The 26,782-nt window shown below is 43.0% G+C and overlaps 1 protein-coding gene across 5 annotated transcripts in view; it reads right to left on the bottom strand.

Moving 5' to 3' along the window:
• Nucleotides 1-26,782, bottom strand: part of arid1b (AT-rich interactive domain 1B) — a 549,279-nt gene that overhangs the window by 449,474 nt on the left and 73,023 nt on the right. The window lies entirely within an intron of this gene.

Genomic DNA, 26,782 nt, shown 5'->3' on the forward strand with positions numbered 1-26,782 from the left:
CAATTAACCTACACATACTTCTTTCACAAGACCAGCACCAGTTTCTCATCATCAGCTACAAGCATACAGATTTTTGCTGTGGAAAAAGGGAGAGAATTAGTAAAATGAGAATTTTTCTTTTTCTAGAAGCCAACTCGAATGCTATCTCAAATCATCTACAAATGAATCTCTAAAAACACCAAACAGCAGCGTGTCAGACCAAGTGCACAAGAAAAGAGGTATATTGTACCTCCCCCATCATCCCCTATAAATCAACTGTCTCCTGCTAGAGCTTGCTGAAAGAAGTTTCACCTGTGACATAAGGCCAAACTGCAGTAGAAGCATTCAAGCTTCAACAAGTATGGGTGAAACATTATCTACGATTAGTTAAAAAGATGAGGAATCTACTCAAACACCAGTACAAACAGCTCATTTTCTATTACAAAGTAGGAATCTGTATTCATATTAACGCCCTTGGCAAACTCAAGATCCCCCCAAGCACTTTGTAGTTAAACATGCCTTTAAAGCATAGTCATCAATACAACATGTAAATCTCGGCATCCAATTTCAGTCAAGTCTGCGCCTGTCCTTCTTCAAAATAGGACAATGGAATGTTATACATACATCTACCTGAAGAGGGCAAACAGACCGCAACTCAATGTCTCATCCAAAACATAGCACCTTTGATAGTGTAGCACTCAGAATACAACTCAGACTTCTGGAGTCAGATTTAAATCAAACCCTGCACTAGTCTTTAAATATTTATCAAAGAAAGGGTAGTCAAAAAGTGGGAATTCTGCTGCCAGTAAATCTCCACCTCTCTCCAAATTGACTGTGTACCATCAACAAAGCTGAACTCAGTGAGACAAAATACATCCTCAGTCCCGACACAAAGCCTGCTGATTTGGCTCTCTATCATCTTGAATTGTGCAAATACCTCTACTACTTAGGAAGACAGTGGCAGCAGATGCATGGGAATCTCACCACACATTAGTACCCCTCTCAAGTCACACACTATTCTGATTTAGAACAGTAATCACGGTTCCTCCACCATCATTGGGTCGACATCCTGGAAAACGCTTCCTAACAGAACCATAAGTATACACACTGTCCACAGACTGCAGAGGTTCAAGGTCGCATTTTGTTCATCAAGCCTCTCGAGGACAAATAGTGATGAGCTATAAGTGCTACCCTAGCCAACAGCATCCAGATCCTACAAACACATTTTAAGAAAAACCCTGCTCACTTTTCTAATAAGCCTAACAATATTTCAACATCATAGGGAGTTAGCAAGCAGTTAAAAAGAAGGATCTCAAAAGTAGTGACCTCAGGATTGTTACCAGTACCACCTGCAAGTCAGTGTAGAAACAGAAGATATCAGAAGAATACACAGCTGAAAAGACACAGCAAGGATTTCAGTGAGTTAAAGATTCCTGGGGCATTGGGGCTAGCTCTAGGAGAGATGGGGCCAGTAGAAACTGGACAGGTTGCACTTTGGGCATGACCGGAACCGACAAACAAAGGCAGAGTATTTACTAGTGTGATTAGGAAGGGGTAAAACTAAAATGGCAAGGGGGTGAGAGGCGAAAAAAGGGCGCGGGCAAAAAAAGGGCAAAAACAAAAGTCAGAATCAGAAATTAAGAAAAGCGATACTGATAATTAACGTGAACTGGAATTTTTTTTAAAATTCACTTGTTGGCATGAGGGTATCGTTGGCTGGGCCAGCACTTTATATCTGTTCTTAGTTGCTCTTGACGAGGTGATGATGTGCTGACTTCTTGAACTGCTAAGTCCATGAGGTGTAGGTGGACTCTCAATGCCATTAGGGGAGTTCCTGGATTCTGAATCAGCAAAGAAATGGCGATATATTTCCAAGTCAGGAGCTTTCAAGGGGAACTTGCAGTTGATGGTGTCCTTATGTACGTGCTGCCATTGTGCTTCTAGACTGAAGTGGCCGTGTGTTTGCACAATGCTACACAAGAAGCCTTGGTGAACTTCTTCAGCGCATGTTATAGATATTACACACTGCTGCTACAGAGCAGCAGTGTGTCACTTAAAGGACCGACAGCGGATAAGCAAGGGTAAACATTTAAAGAGTATGTGGAGGAACTGCAAAAATACATTCCTGTCGGGTGAAATAAATTAAATGGGAAAGGTGACCCCCTGGCAGCTGACCAGGGAAATTAGCGATGGCATTAGATCCAAGGAAGGGGCATAAAAATTGGCCTTGGTGTGAATTGGAGAAGTTAAATGAGTGGGCAAGTGTAAGACAGATGCTCAGTAATATGGATAAGTATGAGGTTATCCACTTTGGGAGCTAAAACGCGAAGATGGATTATTATCTGAATGACTATAAAGACAGGGAAATGTGCAGTAAGACCTGGGTGTCCTTGTATGCAAGCATTCAGGTGCAGCAGCTGGTTAAGAAATCAATGGTGTGTTGGCCTTCATAGTGAGATGATTATAGTACAGGAGCAGGGGCAGGTTGTTCCAACTGTACAGAATCTTGGTGAACCCACATCTGGAATATTGTGTGCAGTGTTGGTCTCCTTATCCAAGGAAAGTGGTTCAGGTTGTGAAGAGAGCGCAATAAAGGTTTACCAAATCGATTCCTGTGATGGCAGGACTGACATACGAAGAAAGACAGGATCAGTTAGGATAATATTAACTCAGTGTAGAAAAATACGGGAGAATCTCAGAGACCTGTAAAATTCTAATAGGATTAGACAAGGTAAATGCTGGAAGGTTGTTTCCAATGACCAGGGAGTCCAGCAGTAGGGATCACAGTCGAACGAAACGTGAAATAGCTACTTAGGACTGAAAGAAGCATAAATTCCTTTAACCAAAAAGTGGTGAGGCTGTGGAATTCTCTGCCACAGAAGGAAGCTGAGCTGAAGACAGCTTAAAATGAGAGAGACAGCGAGCGCGAGACAGAGACAGTCAGCGTGAGTGCATGTATTAGGGAATTTGAATCATTGTGGGAATTTGGTTCAGAAGAGGGAAGAGGTGCTTTTTGCTTTTGGTTTATAGTTTCTAAGGATTATATTTTATAGTAACAAGGACCAGGGAATAAGGGCACGACATAATTGACATTATTTGATATTGAGCATCTTACAAAAAGTTTTGCGTTGAACAGTTCAGTCATGACTGGAGAGCTCAAAGCCATGGCATACTCTTCCTGTTCTATATGGGAAGACTGGAACATTTCCAGTGCCTGGGCCTGTTCATGTACAGGACACGTCTCCAGTTGCAGCTATTGAAAACTCAGGTTTCAGACCTGGATTCACAGTAGAACATCTGATTGGCAAAGTATATCATAGATGGCATGCATAAAGAGGCAGTCACTTCGCAGGCAGGGAAGAAATGGATGACCACCAGGCACAGCAAAAGGACTAGATGGGCAGTGCAGTACTCTCCTGTGATTATTCTCCTGTAAAATAGTTATAATGTTTTGGATACTGTCGAGGGCATAGCTTCTCAGGGGAAAACAGGAATTACCAGAAACATTCAATCACGGTTAGCTCTGCTGAAAAGGGGAGGAGTAAGAAACATAAGAAAGGAATGCAATAGGCAACAGGGATTTCATGTTACAGAGGAAAGGCAGGCATTTTTGTGGTCACAATAGAGACTCCAGGATATTATGCTGCCTCCCTGATGAACAGTCAAAGATCTCTCAAAGTGGCTAAAGGACATTCTGGAGGGGAAGAGTGAGCAGCCAGTGATCATGGTAGACATCTGTACAAACTACATAAGTGAAAAGGGATGAGGGCCTAAAAGCAGAACATAGGTAGTGAGCTGAAAAGTAGGACTTCAAAAGGTGGCGATCTCAGGGTTACTACGAGTGCTAGTTTCAAGAGCAGAAAAAGCAGGAAATATCAACTGAAAACATGACTGAACAGATAATGCAACTGGCAGGGTTTCAGATTTCTGGGGCATTGTTACTGGCTGTGGGAAGGTGAGACCTGTACAAGCGGGGCAGGGTGCACTTGAACCAGTCTGGAAACTATGGCGAGGAGGGAGCATTTTACTAATGCAATTGGGGCAGGGTAAAACTAAAGCTAAAAACTAAAAAAAATGCAAACCTACGCAAGGAGACAGATGAAAGGGAATTGAGGGCAAAAACAAAAAAGACAGAAAAGGGGATGAAGAAGAGATTAAGCTGAGAAATCCAGGGCCCCAGTGAAAATTAATGGGAACAGGGCTAGCAAGGTGAAATTATGTAGGTCAGAATTATGGAGACATGGCTGTAGGGGGGCCATCCAGAGGCTTTCAGTATTTAGGAAGGACATGGTGGAAAAGGCAGTAGATTGCATTGCCAGTTAAAAGTGGAAATTAACTAAATTTGGGGCGGCACAGTGGCTCAGTGGTTAGCACTGCAGTCTCACAGCGCCAGGGACATGGGTTCAAATCCACCCTTGGACGACTGCCTGTGTGGAGTTTGCACATTCTCCCAGTGTCTGCATGGGTTTCCTCCTGAGGTCCAAAAATGTGCAGGTTAGGTGGACTGGCCATGCTAAATTGCCTGTAGTATTCAGGGGTGTGTGGGTTATAGAGGAAATGGGTCCGGGTGGGATATATCAAGGGGCAGTGTGGACTTGTTGGGCTGAAGGGCCTGTTTCCACACTGTAGGGAATCTAATCTTAACACAATATCAGCTCTGATGATGTGCAATCTGTATTGGTAGAGCTGGGAAACACCAATGGGCAAAAGACATAAGTGAGGTTTTCAATAAAATCACCAAAACTGAAGGATTGAAGTTGGGAATGACATTAAACAGGAAATTAGAGCCATATGCAATAAAAGAGTTGATCATGGCGCACTTGAATCTACATGTAAATTGGGCAAATCATATTAGTAACAATACCATAGAGAAGGAATTCCTGGTGTGTATTCAGTATGGTTTTCTGGGCTAATATATGTCAGACAGCCAACTTAAGAACAGGCTCAGAGATAATGGGAACTGCAGATGCTGGAGAATTCCAAGATAATCAAATATGAGGCTGGATGAACACAGCAGGCCAAGCAGCATCTCAGGAGCACAAAAGCTGACGTTTCGGGCCTAGACCCTTCATCAGAGAGGGGGATGGGGAGAGGGAACTGGAATAAATAGGGAGAGAGGGGGAGGCGGACCGAAGATGGAGAGTAAAGAAGATAGGTGGAGAGAGTATAGGTGGGGAGGTAGGGAGGGGATAGGTCAGTCCAGGGAAGACGGACAGGTCAAGGAGATGGGATGAGGTTAGTAGGTAGCTGGGGGTGCGGCTTGGGGTGGGAGGAAGGGATGGGTGAGAGGAAGAACCGGATAGGGAGGCAGAGACAGGTTGGACTGGTTTTGGGATGCAGTGGGTTGGGAGGGGGGGGGGGGGGGGAGAGAGAGCTGGGCTGGTTGTGTGGTGCAGTGGGGGGAGGGGACGAACTGGGCTGGTTTAGGGATGCAGTAGGGGAAGGGGAGATTTTGAAACTGGTGAAGTCCACATTGATACCATATGGCTGCAGGGTTCCCAGGCGGAATAGGAGTTGCTGTTCCTGCAACCTTCGGGTGGCATCATTGTGGCAGTGCAGGAGGCCCATGATGAACATGTCATCTAGAGAACGGGAGGGGGAGTGGAAATGGTTTGCGACTGGGAGGTGCAGTTGTTTGTTGCGAACTGAGCGGAGGTGTTCCCACCACACCCGGCACCTTCCCCTGCCACCGCAGGAAATGCTACACTTGTCCCCACACCTCCTCCCTCACCCCTATCCCAGGCCCCAAGATGATAACCAAGCGGAGGCTTGGGGACCGCTTTGCAGAACACCTCCGCTCAGTTCGCAACAAACAACTGCACCTCCCAGTCGCAAACCATTTCCACTCCCCCTCCCATTCTCTTGATGACATGTCCATCATGGGCCTCCTGCACTGCCACAATGATGCCACCCGAAGGTTGCAGAAACAGCAACTCATTCCGCCTGGGAACCCTGCAGCCATATAGTATCAATGTGGACTTCACCAGTTTCAAAATCTCCCCTTCCCCTACTGCATCCCTAAACCAGCCCATTTCGTCCCCTCCCCCCACTGCACCACACAACCAGCCCAGCTCTTCCCCCCCAACCCACTGCATCCCAAAACCAGTCCAACCTGTCTCTGCCTCCCTAACCGGTTCTTCCTCTCACCCATCCCTTCCTCCCACCCCAAGCCGCACCCCCAGCTACCTACTAACCTCATCCCACCTCCTTGACCTGTCTGTCTTCCCTGGACTGACCTATCCCCTCCCTACCTCCCCACCTATCTTCTTTACTCTCCATCTTCGGTCCGCCTCCCCCTCTCTCCCTATTTATTCCAGTTCCCTCTCCCCATCCCCCTCTCTGATGAAGGGTCTAGGCCCGAAACGTCAGCTTTTGTGCTCCTGAGATGCTGCTTGGCCTGCTGTGTTCATCCAGCATCACATTTTATTATCTTAAGAACAGGCTGTTCTTAACTAGGTATTGTATAACAAAGAATTAATTGGCAATCTAATTGTGCAAGGCCCATTGTGAATGAGCAACCGTAGTATGACAGAATTCTTCATCAAGATGAACAGTGCCAGAGTCAACTCGGAGACTGGGGTCCTGAGTCTAAATGGAGGAAATGACAATAGTATAAAGATGAGTTGCTTATGATAGATTAGGGAATGTTATATAAAAAAGCGACATCAATGAAAAGGCAGTGGCAACATTCAAAAAGCACACAGGTGAACTATAAAAACTGTCCAAGCTTACCTGACGTAAAAGTGAAATGCAAAAATGGTGGCCATACTGTGGCTTACAAGAGAAAGTAGAGACAGCACAGAATCAAAGAAGGGGCTTAAAAATATGCCAGACAGGAAGAAGACAACAGACCTGAGGGTGGGAGTAGTTCAGAATTGAGCAGTGGAGGTTAAAGGAATGGATTAAGAAAGGAAAGAGAGAGTATGTCAGTAAACTTTCAGGGAATATAAATTGACTTTAAATGTTTATTTTGGAATCTGAAAAGGAAAAAAATTGAAGACATATTAAATATAGGTCCCTTACTGTCAGAAACAGGGCAATTTATAATGTGGTACGAAGAAACAGGTGACCAACTAAATATGTTCTTTGGTTCCATGTTCACAAAAGGAGGGTGCAAATAACATGTCAGCAATGTGGAACACAACGTTTAAGAACAGAAAGAAACTGAAGAAAATCAGTATTGGTCGGGACATAGTGTTGCTGCAGTTGTACAGGACCTTGCTGAGACCATATCTTGAATAGTGTGTGCAGTTTGGTCTCTTTTTCTGAGGAAGGATGTTCCTGCTATAAGGGACTGCAATGAAGGTTTACCAGACCGGCTCCTGGGATGATGGGACTGACATGAGAGGAGGTTGAATCGGCTTGGATTATTTTTCACTGGAGGTCAGAAGAATAAAAGGGGTATCTCAAAAATCCATAAAACTCTAACAGGACTAGACAGGGTAGATGCAGGATGTTAGCAATAGTAGGGACGACCAGAACCTAGTCGCATAGTCTAAGCATACAGGGTAAATCATTTTGGACTGAGATTAGGAGTTTCTTCAACTAGGGAGTGGTGAGCCGGTGGAATTTGCTACCACAAAAAAGAAATCAGCAATAAAACATTCTATGAATTCAATAAGGATTTGTTTACAACACTTGGGTCTTAAAGGGATCAAAGGATATGGGGGAAATAATGAACAGGCTACTGAGTTGGACAATTCAGCCATGATCATGATGACTTGTGACTCAAAAGAGGCAAGTGATATATTCCTCTTCCTTTTTTAATTTTTCCAGGCAACGTGAGATCAAGAATCAAATTCTCTCAAATTGCACATTAGTTGTGAGCCAATTTTAAACAGTGTAACCTCGCATACCATCACAGCAACCTCCAGAGCCAATGCAACATCCTCCGACACTTCCGCCATCTACAATCTGACCCCACCAAAGACATTTTTCCCTCTCCAGCCTTATCTGCTTTCCATGACACCCTTGTCTGCTCCACACTCCCCTCTGGCCTCACCACACCCAGCACTTTTCCCAGCAACCACAGGAAGCGCTACACCTACACCGCCTCCCTCACCCCATCCCAGACCCCAAGACGACTTTCCACATCAAGCAGATGTTCACCTGCGCACCTGCTAATGTGGTATACAGCATCCGCTGTTCCCATTGTGGCCACCTCTACAGCAGAGGCTTGGGGACCACCTTGCAGAACACCTATGCTCGGTTGGCACTAAACAACTACACCTCCAAGTCGCAAACGATTTCAACTCACCTTCCCATTCCTCAGACGACATGTCCATCCTAGGCCTCCTGCAGTGCCACAACAATGCCATCTGAAGGTTGCAAGAACAGCACCTCATATTCAACTTGCAAACACTGCAGGCCAATGGTATCAATGTGGGCTTCACAAGCTTCAAAAATCTCCTCTCACCCTACTGCATCCCCAAATCAGCCCAGCTCGTCCCCACCTCCTCACACCTCCCTCCTCAAGCCCCATTCCCCCATCTCCTACCTACTAGCATCATTACGCCCCCTTGACCTGTGCGTCCTGCGTGGACTGACCTATCTCCTCCCTGCCTACACTCACTTTTCGTGGCTCCATCCCCGTCTCTTTGACCTGTCTATGTCCTTTCCTCCTAGCTTCTCCTCTATCCATCTTCTATCCGCCTCCCCCTCTCTCCCTACTTATTTCAGAACTCCCTTCCCCTCCCCCATTTCGGAAGAAGGGTCTAGGCCCAAAACATCAGCCTTCCTGCTCCTCTTGATGTTGCTTGGTTTGTTGTGGTCATCCAGCTCTACGTCTTGTTATCTTAGATTTTGAAGGTGTTTGTTTGATTATCTCCCACTTAAGACAGTTGTAATCATGTCCTCAAGAAGCAGGTGCAGGACTGAGGAGGTAGGAGGGGTAAAAAGGGCCTTAAAAAAACGAGGTGGGCTTGAAATAGATATCAGACCTTCCTGGACCTCAGTCTCCATCTCCGGCAACCACCCACAAACCGGCATCCATTTCAAGCCCACCGACTCCCACAGCTACCTAGATTACGCCTCCTCCCGCCCACCTTCCTGCAAAAATGCCATCCCCTATTCCCAATTCCTTTGCCTCCGCCGCATCTGCTCCCAGGATGAGGCATTCCACTCCCGTACATCTCAGAAGTCCTCATTTTTCAAGGACCACAATTCCCCCCCTCAGTGATCAAGAACGCCCTCAACCGTGTCTCCTGCATTTCCTGCAACTCATCGTTCACACACCCTTATCTGCTTTCTGAATGGATCACTCTCTCCATGACTCCCTTGTCCACGCCACACTCCTCTCCAACCCTACCTTACCCAGCACTTTTCCCAGCAACAGCAGGAAGTGCTACACCTGCCCCTATGCCTCCCCCCTCACCTCCATCCCAGGCCCCAAGAAGACTTTCCACATCAAGCAGATGTGGTATACAGCATCTGCTGTCTCGTTGTGGCTTCCTCTATATCAGGGAAACCAAGTGGAGGCTTGGGGACCGCTTTTTAGAACTGCCACACTTAGTTTGCACTGAACAACTGCACCTCCCAGTCGTGAACCATTTCAACTCCCCCTCTCATTCTGCAGATGGCATGTCCGCGCTGAGCCCCCTGCAGTGCCACAATGGTGCTACCCGAAGGTTGCAGGAACAGCAACTCGTATTGCGCTTGGGAACCCTGCAGCCCAATGGTATCAATGTGGACTTCACAAGCTTCAAAATGTCCCCTCCCTTCCTCACACCTCAATCCCCAACCCCATTTCCTACCCAAGAACCTCATCCTGTCTCCTTGACCTGTCCATCCTCCCTGGACTGAACTATGTCCTCCCTACCTCCTCACCGACACTCACCTTTACTGGCTCCGTCCCCACCTCTTTGACCTGTCTGTCTCCTTCCCACCTATCTTCTCTATCCATCTTCTATCCATCTCCCCCTCTCTCCCTATTTATTTCAGAACCCCCTTCCCCTCCCCCATTTCTGATGAAGGGTCCAGGACCGAAACAACAGCATTCCTGCTCCTCTGATGCTGCTTGGCCTGCTGTGTTCATCCAGCTCTACACCTATTTATCACAAAAATATCTTATCAGTTTTTGTAAAGTTGTTTGCACATGACACACAAAATTTTGGAGGTCCCTATGGACCTGCTAGAAAGAGATCTATAAAATTCCTAGTAAAACTAACTGTTCACAACTTTACATGGGATGGATATGGCCGAGGATGCCTATCCACTCTTGCCCCTAATTGATGTTGAGTGGCTAATAATTGGCCACTTTAGTGCCAGTTCCCATCTGAGCCCAATTCAGAGGCTGGCAAGAGGAAGTTAAGGTGATAGAAGCTCATTAGGTCACCCTCTCAGGACTCAGGTGGGAAAAGCAAATGCGGCATCTTCCTCAAGGGACCGTTTTCAACACGGCTTTCCTCTCTGCCACTGCCCCACAGCAACCTTTTACTACCCCGGACTATCCAGGAGATCTTGAAGCAGCATTTCCACTTGAATGGGATGCAATCAATCCCATCTTTAACAAAGCAGTAAATGGCCATGGGGCTATGACTGACAGGGATGTATTGTCCGCTGACTCTTCTGGTGATAGGAATCTTGCCCTTTGTGTCAAGACTCTTTTTAACTTTAGATTCTCACAGCACTTGGAATATAATCCCAAAAAACAGCAAGCAGATTGCAGCAGCATCCAAACACAATCATCGTCAAGTATATCATTTAAGTTTCACAAGGTGGCTTCTGGTTCAATAACTGAACACAACAGTTCTGCAAAACCACTAGTACTGAAAGTGGAGACAGTGCCCGAAAGCAGAAGTTCTATCACTTTGAAGAGAAGACACTGAATTCGGACATCCCAGATAGTGAAATCGCACCTTAACAATTTGCATTTTAAAATTTGTTGAAGTTCCTCTTCACATCCACCAATTCAGTGGGAGCATAACCCTTCAAAGTGTTACTAATTAGAGATCCATTTGTATATCTCTTTAAATTTACTCAAAGTGCTGATACCCAATGCACTCAGTAGTGAATTTCACGGAATTATGACCCGTTGAAAAAAGTAATTTTCCCTCATTTCTGTTGTAAATCTGCCACCCCTTATCCGAAAATGACAACCTTCATAATAGAGATTGCAGGAACTGCAGATGCTGAGATAACAAGGTGTAGAGCCAGACAAACACAGCAGGCCAAGCAGCATCAGAGGAGCAGGAAGGCTGACGTTTGGGCCTCGACCCACAGATTGCCCCAGATGACAAAACATCCTTTCTATACCTACTTCATTAATCCCCATGAGCAATTAGACCTCCTGTTATCATCCTAGACTTCACAGAGAAAAGGACCTAAACTGCTCAATCTTCCTTCATATGACAAACTCCTCATTTCTGGGATCATTCTACTGAACCTCTCCTGAACTGCCTCCAATGCAACTACATCCCCTTCAAGTAAAGGGCCAAAACTGTACACAATACTCCAGGTGTGATCTCACTAATGCCTTGTATACTTGCAACAATACTTCCTTACGTTTCAGAACATCTAACTGTACTGGAGGCTACAATTGTTATCGCAAATTTATGTCTATGGTGCATGGATGAGGGAAAATAGTCACATTGACAAAAGAGAAAAATCAAGACTAAGTCAAATCAACATTCTTGCCATATCTAATGGTGATTTCAGAAATGGGAGTTGATTACCAAGTTCCTCAAGTCACTTTTACCTCGATTTAATTGGCTTCTGATTATCCTGTACCTTTATCTGTCCACCTTAGTTTGAATTTTGAAATACTCTGTGACCTAACTTCAACAACTTTTTTGGGAGTTAGAATTCCATATTTATACCAGCTTTTAAGCATTTCCGAACAAGGATTAGGAAACAATTACAAACTAGAATTTGTTAAAAGCAAACTGTACTTGAGAAGTGTGATTTAAGTACTGCAATGAAATAGCAGAGGTGGAAACAGTATAGATCATATTGTGTATATGAACTTTAAAATGTTGATAAAACTGTACAAATAGACTCGTTTAAAAAGTTGAAGCTTGAGAGATTAAGGCCGCAATTGCGCATGGATATGAATTGGCAAAAAACGTAGATACCAGACTGTTGCATTAGTTGCTTTTCAAAGTGTAGGGAAGCACTGTTATGTCGCTTTATGTTATGGATATTGGCAACACATTTTTATGTGTATTAATCATCTAAACACTGACCCAACAGGCATCAACAAGTATGCAGACAATGCTTGGAATTACAGTAAACAACAAGAACAATACATCAGGAAGATATACCCAGAATGCTGCAGAAGTTCCTCAGAATAGTGCCCAGGCACAACCTTCAGCTGTTGCATCAAGGTCAATTCTTTGTCAGAAAAATCAGCTGTGGCTGTTCACGAATGTTTCATTCACAATGTTCAACTCCTATTGCAAGTTTGTCAATAATGAAGTACCCACAGGCAGCAACATCTGGACGGCATTCAGGATTAAGTTGCTATGTCGCAAATAACACTCATGCCACACAAGTGCTGATCATTAACTATCTCTCCTAGACATTCAGTAACAAAACAAACACTGATTTCTTGACCATCAACATTCTGGGCATTACAATTGACCAGAAACCTCACTGAACCAGCCAAATAAGTTGTAACTACCACAGCTGGTCAGAATCTGTAGTGACAAACTCGCCAGAAACTGTCCACCAGCGACAAGACACAAATCAGGTGTGTGATGAAATATTTACCACTTGGCTGAACAACCGTAGCTTTTATGTTTTACACTATAAAAACTGTCCATCCAGAACAAGGCAACCTATTTCAACAGCATTCACGCCACCTTCTCTGTTGTCTAAAACAATTAAATCAAATTAGTCAAAACACGATTTAAACAGTCATAGAATCATACAGTAGAGTAACAGGCCATATAGACCACCGTGTTTATGCAACCAACAAATATCAAACTACGCTAATTCCATTTACCTACACTTAGTCCATAGCCTACCATGCCATATCATTTTAAAGTGCTCATTCAGATGCTTCTTCAATGTTCTAAGAGTATCTGTCTCCACCACCTTGTGGTCTTAAACACATCTGCCATTGGGAAGAGTCTCTCAATCTACCCTATGAAATAACCACCACATCCACCAAATACTCCTCAACTCCACTACTCAGCCTCCTCTGCTCCAAGGAAAGGGACTAATATCCTTACAGAAGGATTTGCTAAATCTATTAAAAGGAGGCTGTAAACTATTACAGGGAGTGGAGGAATCCAAAGCAGTAGAGTAGATAGAAAGACAGATGAATCGGAAAAGCACAAATTAATTAGAAAACAGACAACTAATCAAAGAACAAATTAACTTTGAGGAATTAATCTCATTTATTTCAATGTAAGGCATCTTAGAGGTAAGGTTGATGAACTCAGGGCACGTCTGGCAACAGGGGATTGGGATATCATAGCTATTACAAGAAACTTGGCTGAGGATGGATAGGACTGGCTGCTCAACGTTCAGCATTTCTGATGCCTTAGGAAGAAAAAGAGGCAGAAAGAGGCAAAATAAAAAGGAGGGAGAGTGGTATTTTTGATGAAGGGAAACATTAAAATTGTAGCCAGCTCGACACTTCTGAAAAATTATCCAGTGAAAATATATGGATTGAAATTAGACATAAAAAAGGGACTAATCACCTTGATGGAATTATAGTATAGACCTCAACAGTTGGAGGGAAACTGCGGAACAAATAAATATAAATAAGGTCTCAGATATATGTGAGAATAAAGGTTGTAATAGTAGGTGATTTTAATTTTCTAAACATTGACTGGGACTACCACAGTTCAAGGTTTGGATGGTGAAGAATTTGTTAAATGCATTCAAGAAAATTTTCTTCTATATGTAAAAGCTCCAACTAGAGGAGAAAAATTTGATCTTCTCTTGGGCAATAAGACAGGGCTAAGTGACTGAAGTGACAGTGAGGGAACACTTTAGGTCTAGTGATCATAATCCTATTTACCTTAAGACAGTCATGGCAAAGGATAAGCTTTCCATAAAGAAATAAAGATTTTAATTGGGGTAAGGCAAATTTTAAACAGCATGAGGCAAGAGCTTTCAAAAACAGTTTAGAGTAGACTGTTTGCAGATAAAGGAATGTCTGCTAAGTGGAAGACTTTCAAAAGCATAACAGGAGTTCAAAATCATTATATGCCTGTTAGAGTGAAAGGCAAAGCTGGTAAACTCAGAGAACGTGGATGAATAATGATTTTGAAGTTCATGTCAAGAATAAAAGTAGAATCATATATTATATATAAACAACTGGGTTCAAATGAATCACTTGAGCAGTAAAGAGGAGAGGGGCATTCTTTATTTGTTTTAATATTGTCACTTACCCAAGTACAGGGAAATTTTTGTTTTGTAGGGTACAGGCAAATCGTAACATACAAAGATCATAGGATGATTGAATAGAACACGAAATACAAAGTTACGACTGCAAAGAAGGTACATAAAAAGCAAGATCAATTGTAGATTTGAAACTTGGAAGTTCCATTCAGAAGTCCATTAACGGCAGGCAACAAGCTGTTTTTGAACCTGTTGGCACATGTATTTAAGCTTTGGTATCTTCCATCTGACAGAAAAGGTTGGAAGAGATTATAACCAGAGTGGGAGGGTCTTTGACGATGCTGGCTGCTTTTCTGTGGCAGAGAAGTGTAGATGGAGTCAAAGGATGGAAAGTTGGCTTGCATTATGGTCTGGGCTGTGTTCACAACTTTCATTAGTTTCTTACAGTAATGGGCAGATCAGTAGTACCAAGCCACAATGTATCTGGATACAATGTTTTCTACAGTGGATTTATAAACGTGGTGTGGGCCCTTAAGGACATGCCAAATTTCCTTAGCCCCCTGAGGAAGAAGCGGCAGTGTTGTACCTTGTTGACTGTCACATCAACATGAGTGATCCAAGATAGATTGTTGGTTATCATCACTCGCAGGACCTTGTCATCTCAACCAACTCCATCTCAGCTCAATTGATGCAGTTAGGAGTGCTTCTCGTCTTTGCCTCCTGAAGTCGATGGTCAGCTCTGTAGTTTGGGTGACGTTGAGGGAGAGATTGTTATCTTTGCACCATGTCATTAAGCACGCTCCTTCCCTTATTCTGTCTTATCATTGTTTGATATCCAGTCTATAGCAGTGATGTTGGCAGCAAACCTGTAGATAGAGTTTGGGCAAAGTTTGGTCACACAGTCATGAGTTTACAGCAAGTATACTGGAGGACTGAATGTATCCTTCTGGAGTGCCGGCGTGGAGAACTGTTGCGGAGGAGGTGGTGTTGCCTATCTTCACAGAATGCAGTCTGTGGGTCAGAAAGTCGAGGATCCAGTTGCAGAAAACAGAGCAAAGACATACGCCACGGAGTCTGGAGCTTAGTTTGGTTGGAATTATAGTGTTCAAGGTGAAGCTGTAGTCAATAAGTAGAAGCCTAGCACTGATATCTTTATTATCCAGATGTGCAGGGATGAACACAGGGCTAGGGAAAAAAACATTTGCTGTGGACCTGTACCACAGATAGGCAAATTGGAAGGGGTTGGGGCAGGCTGGGAAGCTAAAGTGGATGTGAACCATGACTAACCTGTCAAAGCACTTCATAATTATGGAGGTCAGAACCACCAGGCAGTAGTCATTGAGACACGTTGTAAGCGTTTTCTTTGGTACAGAGATGATAGTGGACTTCTTGAAGCAGGTGGGGACTTCAGCTCATAGCAAGGAGAGGTTAAAGATGTCAGCGAATACTCCCACCAGCTGGCCTGCAATGCATCTGACCACATGGCCAGGGCCTCCATCTAGGACAGTCGCTTTCCATGGGTTCACTCTTAATTAAGAAGGCTGATCTGACGTCGGCAGCAGTGACTGAGGAAACAGGCGCAACAGACACTGTTGGGGTAGGTGAACGTGTTGCCCTGACCTTCTGTGAAAACCGAGCTTAATAAGCATTCTCGGCATCGGGGAGTGATGTATTTTTGTGCGTGATTCTGTTCTGCTTCATTTTGTAGCCCATTATGTTGCATAGGCCCTGTCACAGGCTGCAGGTGTCCATGTGGTTCGTTTGGGTCTCTAATTTAGTCCGGTGTTGCCTCTTGGCATCTCTTAAGGAGATTAGTAAGACAAAAACACTGTATGAGACAGCATTGGCAAATAAAGGATAATCTAAAGAGATTCTACAAGTATTTTAACAGCCAAAGAAAGTAGGTCCCCTTAAAGATCAAAGAGGTCACTTTGTGTTAAACCCTCAGGAGACGCAAGAAATATTAAATAGATATTTCACCTAAGTTTTTACGGTGGGGAAAGAAATGGAGGTTAGAGAACTTAGGGAAATAAATATTAACGTTTTGAAAACAGTTCATATTACAGAAGAGAGTGTTGGAGGTCGTAAAAAATGTAAAGGTGTAAATGTAAATCTCCGGGACCTGATCTAATATATGGACATAGTAGGAACTGCCGATGCTGGAGAATCTGACATAACAAGGTGTAGACATCTGGATGAAAACAGCAGGCCAAGCAGCAGTGATAATCCAATATACTCCAGGATGCTGTGGGAAGTTAGGAAGGAAACTGCAGGGCCTCTTGCTACAATATCTATATTATCTATAAAAACAGGTGATGTGCCAAATAACTCGAGTGGCTAATGCTGTATCTTTGTTTAAGAACGGAAGCAAGGAGAAGACTGGGAACTAACTTCAGTAGTGGGCAAGTTGTTGGAAATGATTCTGAAAGATAGCATTCATATGCATTTGTAAGAGACAAGGAATGACTAGGGATAGTCAGCATGGTTTCAAGGGAAATCATGTCTCACAAATTTGATTGAGTTTTTTGCATAAGTAGCTTAGAAGATCGATGACGGCAGAGCAGTAGACATTGTTTACTTGGACTTTAGTAAAGCTTTAGACAAGATTACACAAGGTGAACTAATTAGTAAAGTTAAATCACATGAGATTCAGGGTGGGCTTCCCAATTGGATACAAAATTGGCTTAATGACCGGAAACAGGGTGTGAAGGTGGAGGATTATTTTTCAGACTGGAGGCCTGCGACCAACTGAGTTCCACATTGTTCATCGTTTACATAAATGATTTAGATTAAGATATAAAAAGCATGGTTACTAAATTTGCAGATAACACAAAGATTGGTAGGCTGAAGAGCAGCAAATGGAGTTTAATTTGAATAAATGCAAGGTGTTCCATTTTGGTAAAACAAAGTCAAGACTTATTCAAATAAAGGTAGAGCTTTGGGCAGTGTTGCAGAACAGAGACACCTAGTGGTTCAGGTACATAATTCTTTGAAGTTTGCACCATGTTTGGATAGGGTGGTTAAGGTAGCATTTAGCATGCTTTCCTTCATTCTCAGGCCTATTGAGTATGCAAGTTGGGACATTATGTTGAGGTTATAAGCGTTAATGGTGAGGCTTCTTCTTCTGGACTACTGTGTCCAGTTGTGGTCTTCTTGTTAATAGGAAGGATATTATTAAGCTGGAGAAGGTTCAGAAGAGATCTACCAGGTTGTTGCCAGGATTGGAGGGTTTGAGTTATAAGGACATGCTGGATAGGCTGGGATTTTTTCACTTGAACGTAGGAGGTTGAGAGATGACCTTACAGAGGTTTATAAAACGATGGGGAGTACAGGTAAAGTCAACGGCAGGTGCCTATTCCCTAGAGTAGGGTTCTCAACACTGGGGCATAATTTAAGGCGAGAGAAGAAAGATTTAATGAAAAGTCACGGGGGATCAGTTTCTTTTTTAGAAGTGGTTTGTGTGTGAAATGAGCTTCGAGAAGCAGTAGTGGACGTGAGTACAGTTATAAAATTTAAAGATATTCAGACAAGTACATGAGTAATAAATGTTTGGAGCTATATTGGCCAAGCACAAGCAGGTTGGACTAGTTTATTTTGGGATTATGGTCAGCATAGACTGGTTGGACCAAATGGTCTGCTTTTGTGCCATATGACTCTATGACAATAACTTTATTCAGTCTCTCCTTATAGCTGAAACTTTATCCCAGGCAACACCCTGGTGAATCTCCCCTGTACCCTCTCCAGTACAATCACTTTCTTCCGAGAGTGACGTGGTTAGAACTGCAGACAGTACTTTACTTGCAGCCTAACCAAAGTTTTATTGGGATTTCCTTGTTCCCTTACCATCTTTATAAAATCTGTGGGGTTTTTATCCCCTCAATTCCTAATTGTCCAAGTAGCTGCCAAATTAGCTGTTAATTAAACTACAAAACAATCACGTAAATGCAACACTGAAATAGATCTTCAAACCAAGAACAGTGTTGACCAGCATCTTTGATCCAGTGTCTCACTCTAGCTTCTTAGTAATACCACTAACAGACAGATCTGTACTGGTGATCGTGAGTGAAATACTGAAGAGACTACCAAACAATTATACAGAAACTGCCATCTTCACTTTAAAATCCAACAAACTCGCTGGTCAAATGAACACTTGAAGGAATCTGTAAAATACTTAAGTATATTCAATGCTATTTTGTGTAAATTTGACATGTCAGGATTTATTTCAGCAATGTCCCAATATTTAGAAATTAAAATCAAAATCACCCAGCACCCAGGCCAAGTCATTCCCATTACAGGCTGGATCGCTGTTACCTGCTGACCATGTTCAGAACCTCATGCAAATGAGGACCATTTACGGCAGACCTATAGCAGCTATATAGAACCACTCAAATCCTTAAAAAGGTTGGCAATGAGAAGAGATGGCAACCTACAATATCTCAAGCCACATGCAGCTAGCCATCCAAAATGATAAGGAGTTCAACAAGCAGATGGAAAAGGTCATCACTGATCAGAGTGAAACGTTACCCAATATTCAGAATGCACTGCTACTGAAGAAAACCAAAACATTCCAAGCACCAAAAGCTAATAAAACTGTCAAGAATGAGTCTTTTTAAACCATCTTCCTTGGGATGTTGGGCTGGTATTTTGTATTCAAAATTACAACTATGCCATAAAAGAACATATAAAGCTGTTGCCAGATAGAAGTCTCTCCTCAATGAGCAAATATTTTAATAAAATAAAGCACGAAACAAAATGTCACAACATGTTGTTAAATTACTAATATAACAATATACAGTGTATAATGCTGGTAATTTTAGTTAATTCCTTTTTTTTAACTATACAACAGTTCTGTTCACTTGGTTCAGTAATGACAAAAAAAAGTCAATCCATTTAGGTTTACTGTCTTGACCCGTACCAAACTTCACAACCTTGGCATCTTATGTGACCTAGCTGAGAGTTCTGCCTCACATTACCTCCATAATAAAGACCATCATTTCTCTTATTTCTTTATGGAATGTGGATTTTGCTGTTGAGGCCAGCATTTATTGTCCATTCTGAACTACCTTTGAGCAAGTCATAATGAGCTGCTGCCTTAAACTCCTGCAGTCCTTGGGATGTTGGGACATCCACAATGCTGTGAGGAAGGAAGCTCCAGGACCTTGAGCCCATGACAATGAAGGGTTGGTAACAGAGTTCCAAATCTAAGTTTTAAGTCAGCAGTGAGCATCTTGGGAGAGAATTTGCAATTCTACATCATTACACTGTCTGATTGAATCTTCCCATTCTTGTGCTTCCTCTAGATTAGATTAATCCAATGCTTCACTGTTCAGCCTCCCATCTTAAGAGCTGCATAAACCCTGAAATCACCAAAAAGGCTGCAACCTGCAACCTAACTCTCATTCAGTCTTACAGACTTGCGCTCACTTCCAAAATGCAATTGTGCACTGGGAGCCAAAGTTAAAAATTCGCAGATTCAAAACTCAAATGACCCTCTCCATTTCCATTTCCGGAACTACTTTGAACACTGCAACCTTAAAATTTTATATCTTGAACATTCTCTACTTCCTTCACTCAACTAATCTATTTTCAAGCTGTTTTGTCACTCAGCTTTGGAATTTTCATTTTACCTTCTCATTCATGGGGTGTGGGCATCATAGGCTGGGCCAGCATTTATTATCCATTCCTAATTGCCCAGAGGGCAGTTAAGCATCAACAGCACTTCTGTGGGCCTATAAGCCAGGTCAGGGGAGCTTGGCAGCTTCCCTCCCTAAAAGGGCATTAATGAACCAGATGGGTTTTTCCCAACAATCAACAACAGATTCTGGTCATCATTAAACTCTTAATTCCAGATATTTATCTAATTCAAATTCTATCATCTGCCATGGCAAGATTCAAACCCAGGTCCCATAGAACATTTCTTGGGTCTTTCAATCAACAGTCCAATGACAGCACCACTAGATCGTTGCCTCCGCTCCTGGCTCTTCCTCTTTGACCAAGATTTTAGCTACTAACATCTCCTTTGTCTCAGTGTCAACCAATGCCTAATTACAAACCAGCGAAACACCTTGACATGGTTAACTACAAAAAAAACAAAAAGGACTCTTCTACATAAATGCTTATAAATCAGGATCATGTAAAAGATCATACATGGAGAAATGACAGCCTTTCACGTTGTTGCACCTGTGGCTGTCATGACTTGATGCATCAGTCCTACTTGGAAGCCACACTTTCCACTTTAAAAAAGATGCATTCTCAATGTTTTTAGAAACACAAATTGCCAGTCCTTTTTTTTTTAAAAAGATGGCAGATAACTAAATAGCCAATCCACCAACATGAGCCAGCACACAGAACGAATGAGCACCCCCACTCTGACAGTCATTATTGCATTAACTACAGATGAAAGGCAGTGGGCTGAAATGTGCGGGATATGCAGCTATCTCCAATTATTCATGCCTCTCCAGATTTCATCAATTTCTATCAGGTCGCCCCTCATCCTTCGACGTTCAAGTAGAAACACACTAAATTTGTGCAATTGTCCTCATGGTTAATATGCTCCACGCTAGGCAACATCCTGGTAAACCTTTTCCGCGCCCTCTCCAAAGCCTCCAAACATCCTCCTGGTAGTTTGGCAACTAGAACTGTTTGCAATACTTCAAAATGACCTAACTAAAGTTCAATACAGCTGCAACATGACTTGTCATTTTTAATACAGTGTTCTGATAGATTAAGACAAGCATGTTATATGTCATATGTCATGACCGTCACAGCAACACTTGTTGCCAAATTCAGTGAACTGTGGGTCTATACATCTAGATCCCCCTGTGTATTAATGCTTCTAAGGGATCTGCCATTTACTGTTCACTTTTCTCCTGCTTTAGATCTTGCAAAATACATAACCTCACATTTGTCTGAATTAAATTCCACCTGTCATCTCTCCAACCAAGTCACCAAGACTTCTACATCCTGTTGTATCTGCCGGCAATCCACTTCTTTATCCGCGACTCACCCAATCTTGGTGTTGTCTGCAGGCTTACTAATCAGACCACCGACATTCTCCTCCAAACCATTTATATATTAAAAGAAAAACAACAGTCCCAGCACTGATCCCTATAGAACACCACTGGTCACAGATCTCCAGTCAGAAAAACCTTCCATTAGGACTAAACCAATTTTGTAACCATCTCACTAGATCACCATGTCTGGAATTTCCCGGTAATCTCTGTTACCCTTCTTAAACAAAAGAACAATAACAGGCACGGAATGTAGATTAGGGGTTGCTGTTGGAGGGTAAATCCACATCTGACATGTGGCAATCTTTAAAAGGCCAGTTGATTAGAGTATATTGCTTTGAAAATGTTTAGTATGCAGTGCTTTGGAATCTCTCCCATGGTTAAAGGATGATGAAGGCAGAGTTTGGTTTCCTTGCCTTTATTGGTTAGTGCATTGAGTTGGGAGGTCATGTTGTGGCTGTTCAGAACATTAGTGAGGCCACTTTTGAAATGCTGCATTCAATTTTGGTCTCCCTGCTAGAGGAAAGATATTATAAAACTTGAAAGGGCTCAGAAAAGATTTACAAGGATTTTGCCAGGGTTGGAGGATTTGAGGTATCGGGAGAGGCTGAACAGTATGGGGCTATTTTCCCTGGAGCGTCAGAGGCTGAGGGGTGACCTTATAAAGATTTATAAAATCATGAGTGACGTGGACAGGGTGAATAGTCAAGGGAATTTTCCCCCCCAGAGTAGGGAGGTCCAAAACTAGAGGACACAGGTTTAAGGTGAGAAGGAAAAGATGTAAAAAGCACCCAATGGCAACTTTTTCACGCAGACGGTGGTGTTTGAATACAATGAGCTGCCAGAGGACGTGGTGAAGCCTGGTACAATTACAATATTTAAGAGACATCTGAGGGGGCGTATATGAAAGGTTTAGGGGATATGGGCCAAATGTTGGCAAATGGGAACAGACTAATTGAGGATATCTGGTCGGCATGGACGAGGTGGACAAAGCAGGCTATTTCCATGCTGTACTGCTCTATGACACAATGATTTCATTTAAAGCTCCTGTAATTTCCTGACTCGTCTCCCTCAGCATTCTGAGTTAGATTCCATCGGGTCCTGGGGATTTGTCTAGTGTAATGCCTTTCTAAACTTTTTTAAATTTAATAAAAATCAACAATATCAACATATTCCTCTCTAGACTCACCATCGGGCATGTCCTTCTCCTTTCTGAATACTATAGCAAAATATTTGTCAAGGACCTACCCATATCCTCTATTTCTATACATAAATTTCTTCCTTTGCCCTGCAGTGGACCTACCCTTACCTTAGCTACCGTCTTCCTCCCAATAGATATATAAAAAGGCTTCACATTGTCTTTACTCCTGTTTACCAAGGTCACTTAACAACACCTTTTGCCCTAACTCTTCATTGAAATTCTTTCTTGTTCTCTTTATATTCTTCAAGGGCTCTCTCTGTCTTCAGTTTCCTAAATCTTAGGTATAGTTCAATTTTCTTTTTTGACCAAGCTCTCAATTTCTCTTCTCATCCAAGGTTCCCAAATCTTGCCACACTTCATTTTCAAACGAACATACTGGTCCTGAATTCTAATCAACTGGCCTTCAAAAGATTCCTACATGCCAGATGTACATTTACCCTGAATTAGCCACCCCTAATCTATATTTCCTGCCTGATATTGTCATGGTTAGCCTTCCCCTAATTTAGTATTTTCACCCATGGACTACACTTATCCTTATCCATAAGTAACTTTAAACTTATAAATTATGATCACTGTTCCCAAAATGTCCCCCCACTGAAACTCCAATCCCCTGTCCTAGCTTATTCCCCAATACCTGGTCTAGTATGGCCTCTTCCCTAAATGGGCTAGGGCTATTTACATATTGCTTCTATAAACTCTCCCAGATGCATCTAACAAATTCAATCCATCCAAGTCCCTGGAACTGAGTAAGTCCCAGTTAATATAAGGGAAGTTAAAACTACTCCTCCAAATAATCCTGTTGATTTTACATTTTTCCATAATCTGTCCACACATCTATTCCACTATCTTTCATTGGTTGATGACGGTCTGTTAGGATTGTACCCCAAGTGACTACTGTTAATGAGGTCCAGCCATATAGCCTCACTGGAGGAACTGTCCAAGACATCTTCCCTCAATACAGCTGTTATCAGTAATGCAACTCTCCGCCACTTCTTCTACATCTCTTTCTATCACACCTGAAACATCTTAATCCTGGAATGTTAAGTTACTAATACTGCACCTCTCTCAACTAAGCTTCTGTAACAGCTACAATACCATATTCCTTTGTACTAATCCAAGCTCTAAACTCATGTTAAAACAAATATGTTTCAGGCCACAAGTCTGCCATGTTCAGTAACTCCTGTCTGTTCTTCCTCTTAGCCTTACTGGCCTTTGTCTCTAACTCCTTCTCAGTCATTTTACTTGGTGACTTATTGCTCTGGTTCCTACTGCTCCACCTCTAGTTTAAACCTTTCCGAGACACACTGGGAAAGGCGTTTGCCAGGATATTGATGACCCTCCAGTTGAAGTGCAACACCTTCCTCTCACACAGGTATCACCTGCCCTGAAAGACATCCCAAATGATCCTCATATCTGATGCCTTCCATCCTACAGCAACTCTTTCGCCAAACAGTTAACTGTACAATCTTCCAATTCTAGTCTCATTGGCACATAGCACAGGGAGTAATCCCAAGATTACAACCTAGAGGGTCTGTTTTTCAACTTAGTACCTACTCTCTTTGCAGGAACTTGTCACTCTTCCTGCCTACGTCATAAGTACCACAATCTCTGGCTGCTCACCCTCCCTTTTGAGGATGTCCCACGACCACTCAGAAACATCTTTGACCTTGGAACTGGGGAGGCAACACACCATCCTGGAGTCTCTTTTACAGGAACAGAAACACCTATGCCCCTGACAACTGGGTTCCCTATTACTCCTGCTTTATAGCCTTTGACCCTGATGTACAACAGAGCTCCCGTACTGTCCGTTTGCCCATTCTAGTGGTCACCCTTCTAACTGCATGAACCTTATGTGTGACCTCATCGCCAAAACTCTTGTCCATGATACTTCCCACCTCCTGCACGTTCCTGTGTATCCAATTGCCACTCTAACTGATCCATGGGGTCTGACAGGAGTTACAATCTAACACTCTTCCTGTAGATATAGTCAGGGATGTTCAAACTGAATTCCCACATTCCGCAGAAGTATACTACCCCATTGACAGCAATTTTTACCCACTGGCAATTATGTAATTTAAAATAACACACTATTAAATTAATTTACAGTTAATAAAATGGTCCCTAGTGTTAGACCCTCATTAAAACATACTATATATTATTCTGTAAACAGAAGTCTAGGTATTACTCTAAATCTCAGCATTGCATCATCACTAGCCTAAATCAGTCTATGCTAACACCTTTTGTGTATGAACAGGTTAATGGAAATTGAATGTTAGAGAAAAAGAATCATCTAACCACTTATAGATGAGCCAGCCATGAAGGTAAGTTTAAAATGCATGGGGCCACAGTGACTTGACCACTTAAATTCAAACTTGCCTTGTCCGCAGAAGGCAAAAAGTGCAGTGGTGGAAGGGTAACTTTCTAGCTGGAGATCCATGGCTTGTGACATTGTGCAAGAATCCATATTGGAATCTCAGCTGTCTGCGAGATTAGATTAGATTAGATTAGATTCCCTACAGTGTGGAAACAGGCCCTTCAGCCCAACAAGTCCACATCACCCATTGCAACATCCCACCCAGACCCATCCCCCTATAACCCCCACAACCCCTGAACACTGCGGGCAATTTAGCATGGCCGATTCACCTGGCCTGCACGTATTTGGACTGTGGGAGGAAACCGGAGCACCTGGAGGAAACCCACGCAGACACAGGGAGAATGTGCAAACTCCGCACAGACAGTTATCAGAGGCTGAGATCGAACCTGGGTCCCTGGTGCTGTGAGGCTGCAGCGCTAACCATAGAGCCACCATGCCGCCTAAATATATATAGATGACTTGGATGAAAATATAGATGGGTGGGTTAGTAAGTTTGCAGACAACACATATTTTGGTGCAGTTGTGGACTGTGTAGAAGGCAGTCAAAAGATACAGTGGGATATGGATCAGCTGCAAATAAGGGTGGAAAAATGGCAGATGGCATTTAATCCAAGCAAGTATGAAGTACTGCACTTTAGGAGGAGATCAAATGTTAAGGAAAAATATTGTTAATGGCAGGAGCCTAAACAGCACTGATATTTGGACTGTGGGAGGAAAACGGAGCACCTGGAGGAAACCCACACAGACACGGGGAGAATGTGCAAACTCCGCACAGACAGTTATCCGAGAGAGATCACAGGGTTCAAGTCCATAATTCTCTGATAGTGACCGCATCAATAAATCGGGTGGTAAAGGTGGCATACGGCATGCATACCTTTATTGGTCAGGGAATTGAGTACAACAGTCAGGATTTCATGTTGCAGCTTTATTAGACTTTGGTTAGGCCACACTTTGTATTGCACTCAATTCTGATTGCAACATTACAGAAAGGATATGGAGGCTTTGGGAGAGGGTGTAGAAGAGGTTTACCAGGAAGCTGTCTGAATTAGATAGTGTGCGCTGTAAGGAGAGGCTTGAAAAACTCAGGTTTTCTTCTCTGGAGCTGCAGAGGGTGACGGGATGAATCCAAAACATTACAAGATGTCTAGATAGGGTTGACGGTCAGAATCATTTTTCCCCAAGAACTGAAATGTCCAATACTAGAGGGCATGCATTACTAGAGGGAGGGGAAAGTTCAACAGGACATGTGAGGGAGAAGTTTGTTTTTTAATCTCGCAAAGTGGCAGGGGTCTGGAAAGTGCTTCTGGAGGGTGGTGAAAGCAGATCTGATAGGGGAGTTTAAGGGACTTTTAGATAAGCACATAAATATGAAAGGAATGTGGACCAAAGGCAGATATAAAAGATTAGGCAAAATTGGCATCATATTTGGCACACTATGGGCCAAAGGGTCTGTTCTTGTGCTGTACTGGTCTGTGTTCTCTGCAGCACTTACAATGCAGGAGCCCATCTTGCAAAAAGTCATTTTTGCCCTTGTGATGTCATACACGCAGTTCCCAAAATAATCCCTGATCAAGGTAAAGCCGCTACTCTAAACAAGGCCCAAAATTCCCTGCGCTCAATTTTTTACCTGCTTCAGTCAATATCTCCTGCCTCCAGCCTCTCTGCTTCCAGTCCTTGGCTGATCTTGGCAAGGTTGCTGGATGTAACCAGCAGCCGTGGCAACTGCTAGATAACAAAGTGTGGGGCTGGATGAACACAGCAGGCCAAACAGCATCTTAGGACCACAAAAGCCGACGTTTCGGGCCTAGACCCTTCATCAGAAAAGACGTGGCAACTGCAACAGCTTCTCCCAGAATGCTCCTCTGTTGCTTCTCACTGGCACCCTCTGTACATTTGAGACAGTGTAACTGGAAATCGTTCATTCTT

The sequence above is a fragment of the Stegostoma tigrinum genome, chromosome 9 (genome assembly GCF_030684315.1).
Source record: "Stegostoma tigrinum isolate sSteTig4 chromosome 9, sSteTig4.hap1, whole genome shotgun sequence".
NCBI lineage: Eukaryota > Metazoa > Chordata > Chondrichthyes > Orectolobiformes > Stegostomatidae > Stegostoma > Stegostoma tigrinum.